The 4,592-nt window shown below is 45.3% G+C and overlaps 1 pseudogene; it reads right to left on the minus strand.

Annotated features, from left to right (window-relative positions):
* Nucleotides 1–1,998: 1,998 nt before the first annotated feature.
* LOC138154722 (eukaryotic translation initiation factor 3 subunit L pseudogene) lies at nt 1,999–3,885 on the minus strand (annotated as a pseudogene).
* Between the last annotated feature and the right edge of the window lie 707 nt (nt 3,886–4,592).

A 4,592-nucleotide genomic window follows, 5' to 3' on the forward strand; every position in this document is an offset into this window, starting at 1 on the left:
GAACTTCAGAGAATACAAACAGAAGTTAAAAGAGAAAATAACACAATTAAGCAGATGGGTCTTCTAGTTGTCTGACCATTACTTCCATACCCAGTCAGTCACCAGAGACCGAAGCACCAACATCTGGGTTTTCAAAGCCAGGGGGCTCAATGGCTGCCAAGACTCTCATCTGGTCAAATCACACAACTCTTCCCAAAGTGAGCCCCAAAACAAAACATTGCCTCAGAGGTACATATAGCCTTCTCCAGAGTCAGAAAACATCACAACACTCATTACCCACTTGTCTACAAAGTAACAAAAGGTGTGCCTTCCTGAAAAACAAGCTTCCCACCACAGGCTTCAGGTGAGCACATGTAGCCTATTGGGGGCGGAGTATATTTTACTTTTTTTTTCATTTCTTCCAAATGCTTTATTAACTTCTGATTTACATCATTCATTTCTGCCAGATTTTGAGTTACAAACTTTCTCCCCATTTTTCCCCCACCCACCGCCCCAAAATAGTAGTCCCACAGGATATCCCCTCCTCCAATCTGCTCTCTCCCATATCTTTTCCCATACACCCCCTTAGACTTTTCCAGTAGGGTATGGTAGATCTCTATGCCCCAGTGCCTGTGTATCTTATTTCCCAATTACATGTAAAATAGTATTAATAAAAGTATATATATTTAAACATTTGATTTTAAAACTTTGAATTTCATATTCATTCCCTTCCTCCCTTGTCATCCATCCTTACTGGGAAGATAAGCAATTCAGTACATGTTGTACATGTGTAGCAAAATGAATGCAAAAAACAACATAGAAGATATATTGTAAAAGACTGGCTATATTTCCCTCCCTCCTCTCCCACCTCCCACTTGTTCTATTCTCTACTTTGATCCTGTTCCTTTTCAAAAGTGGGTGCTTCCAACTTCCCTTCCCCCAAGTCTGCCCTCCCTTCCATAATGGCCCCTCTCATCCCCTTCCCCCCCTATTCTCTTGTAGGGAGAGATATCCTATTTAGTGTGTATGTCATTCCCTCCCTGAGCCAAATTCAATGAGAATAAGGTTGGCCCTTTCCCTTTTGCCTTCCTATTCTTCCCCTCCATTGTAGCCATTTTCCCTTGCCTCTTCTATATGTGATAGTTTACCCCATTCTGTCTCTCCCCATCTCCTCTCATTATATTCCTCTCTAACCTCTTTATTTCACCTTTCAAGTATCATACCTTCCTATTAAATTGGTCTTGTGCCCTATATCTATGTATACCTGTAAAAATATATACACACATTCACATATGTATTCATATGCCCATATACCCTCCGATATAGACATATATATGCATATACATACATATGTATATATATATTTCTATTCCCTTCAACTATTTTCATACTGAGAAATGTTTCATCAGTTACAATTATCATTTTTCCATGTAGGAATGTTAATAGTTCAACTTTGATAAGTTCCTTATGATTTCTTTTCCCTGTTTACCTTCTCATGCTTCTCTTGCTTCTTGTATCTGAATGTCAAATTTTCTATTCAACTCTGGTTTTCTCATCAAGAATGCTTGAAAGTCCTCTATTCCACTGAATGACCATATTTTCCCCTGAAACATGATACTCAGTTTTGCTGGGTAGGTGATTCTTGGTTTTAATCCCAGCTCCCCTGATCTCTGGAATATCATATTCCAAGCCCTTCCATCCCTCAGTGTAGAAGCAGCCAGATCATGAGTTATCCGGATTGTGTTTCCACAATATTCAAATTGTTTCTTCCTCCTGCTTGTAATATTCTCTCCTTGATCTGGGAATTTTGGAAACTGGCTATTGTATTCCTAGGAGTTTTCTTTTTGGAATCTTTTTCAGGGGGTGATTGGTGGGTTCTTTCAACCTCTATTTTGCCCTCTGGTTCTAAAACATCAGGGAAGTTTTCCTTGAGAATTTCTTGGAGGACGATTTCTAGGTTCTTTCTTTGATCATGGCTTTCAGGTAATTTTTAAATTATCTCTCCTGGATCTATTTTCTTTTTTTTTTTCTCTTCTTGGGATTTATTTAAATGTTTGTCACCAGCAAGAAAGGCCTGCTGGCTTGGACACTACAAGACGGAAAACATGCTCTGCTGCCTGGATGTCAACACCCACAAGAATTCTGGACAAATGTGGTGAGAGGCAGCGCACCCTCAGGGTCTCTGGCCCATCTTCTTCAGGGTTCGATTGAGCTCCTCAAATTTATGGATCTGTCGGATGAAGAAGTCTCTGTAGGGATGGGCCATCTTGGTGTCGGCAATGTGGATCATGTCCTTGTCGATGTAGAAGTCCACCTCCAAGGCTGACTGGAACTCGCCGTCCAGCCCCAAGATGCTGCTGGTCCACACCAGGTTCTTCATCTTGTGCTTGAAGACGAGCAGCTGGATGCGGAACTCCTGCTCGGTGAGGTCCAGGAAGCCGGCCAGCTTGGCCACCGGCATGGTGGTGCAGAGCTTGAGGAAGGTGCAGATGGTGGAGAGCTGGGCCTGCTGCTGCACGTCGTCCGCAAACACCTTCAGCTGCTGCAGGAAGGGCTCCTTGTGGTAGTTGGGGTGCATGTTGTCATAGTTGGGCACGATGGGCGACAGGAACTTGGGGCAGGAGTAGCTGAAGAGCTCCTCGTACACCTGGGGGTCGACCTTCTGCATGTGCAGCATCTTGTCCCCGTACTTCTCCCGCAGCTGCAGGTGGATGCTCTCATCGATGTGCATGGGGTACATGGTCAGGGCGATGGCTAGCAGGGCATGCATCTGTTCATTCTGCTTGTTGATCATCTCGTACTTGTATGTCGTCCTCTGGAACATGCTCTTGGTCCTCTGGATGTAGAGCAGGATGTTGGCAAAGACTCGGATGGCGTCCTGGTATCGGCTGCATCATCAGATAGGCAAAGCCCACGTAGTAGTAGGTGGTGACCTGGCACTCGGGCACCCGTGAGTATATGCTCTTCTTGTTGAGCTAAATGTTCTCCAGCACCTTGATGGCCTGGTAGTAATCCCCCAGGAGGGAGTGCAGCCGAAGTAGCCCCACCAGGCTGAAGTAGCCGAACATCTTGTAGAGGGAGTGCCCGCCGTACTCGCCGGCCATGCTCTTGGGGTCACCTCCGCTCGTGTAGACCTCGAGCTGTTGGTTGATATTGGATTTGTCTACCAGGGAGTGGAGCACGTTCAGGACACTGTGGACGTTCTAGATCTTGGGGTTGGAACTAAGAAAGTCGATCTCCTCTTCGGACTTTTTGGCTGTCTTGCATCGGTACTGGCTGAATGGCTGGAACTGGTAGATGAATTCATCGATGATATCCCACAGCCACTGGTTGGGCAACTCGAGGGTGGCAGGACCATCGGCATTGAGGATATAGTTGAAGAGGTTGCAGTAATTGTAGTAGGATTCAAACCTCTGTTCCAAGGAAGGCCCACCACTGACTTTGGCATAGATGTGTCTGTAATAAAGCTCCTTATACAGGATCAGGAAGACTGCATCATTGCCGACTTGCAGGGCGATGGCCTCAGTTTCTGGCCAGGGCGTATTCTTGAAGAACCTTTCAGTAAGCTTGGTCCAGCTGTTCTCATAGATGTCCTGGATCTCATAGACTTTCTGGTCGATGAGGTCGGAGATGGTTTTATGGAAATACTGGATAAAGTTCTTGATTACTTCTGGAATCACTTGGTAGGTCTGTTATTCATACTGGCGTTCATACGCCAGGTCCTGCTTTAGGTCTTCTGTGTGCATGTCATAGTTGCCAGGGTAGGCGTAGGGGTCATAGGAGCCCTCATTGTCGTAATCTTCAGCCGGGTAGGACATGGAGGCAGATTAGAGTCTCGGCTCAGAGAAGGACCGAGCAATCGTGCTGTGAGCGCCGGCTGCTCGAGCCTGCACCTGCATCTATTTTCCAGGTCAGCGGTTTTCACATTGCCTTCTATTCTTTCATTTATTTGGATCTGTTTAACAGCATCTTGATTTCTCATAAAGTCATTAGTTTCCATTTGTTCCAATCTAATTCTGAAGGAATGATTCTCCTCAGTGAGCTTTTGAGATTCTTTTTCCATCTGCCAAATTCAGCTTTTTAAGGCATTCTTCTCCTCATTGCCTTTTTGAGCCTCTTTGCCATTTGAGTTAGTCTGTTTTTAAGGTGTTATTTTCCTTAGTCAGGCTGTTGACTCTCCATGTTTCTTATCTGCTTCTTAAGGTCCTCTATCGCTTGTAACCCACTCATATTTTTCTTGGAAGCTTTTGGTGCAAGAGTTCTGACTTCACTGTCTTCCTCCTTCCATGCTTTGATCCTTTTTGTCCCCCAAATAGGAGTCTAATGTTGGATTGCTTTGCTTGGTTTGCTTCCTTTGCCTGGTCATGTTGCCACTCAATTACTTGACTTTTGGGCTTTTTGCCACAGTAAGACTCTGCCACCAGATGGGGGAGCTTTGTTTCAAACACTGGAGTTTTCTCAGCTGCTGGAGGTATTAGTTGGGTGCGCTCTCTGATGCCTCCACATGCTCTGGCAAGCCGGTCGCACACCCCAGAACCTCCACCCTAGATCGCAATTCAGGTCCAAGCAGGTTAAAGCAAGAGCGATTACGCTTTAGACTGGTCACTTGGTCC

This window comes from Petaurus breviceps, unplaced genomic scaffold (genome assembly GCF_028583685.1).
Source record: "Petaurus breviceps papuanus isolate PSGF00001 unplaced genomic scaffold, PetGlider_PUasm1.0 91133, whole genome shotgun sequence".
NCBI lineage: Eukaryota > Metazoa > Chordata > Mammalia > Diprotodontia > Petauridae > Petaurus > Petaurus breviceps.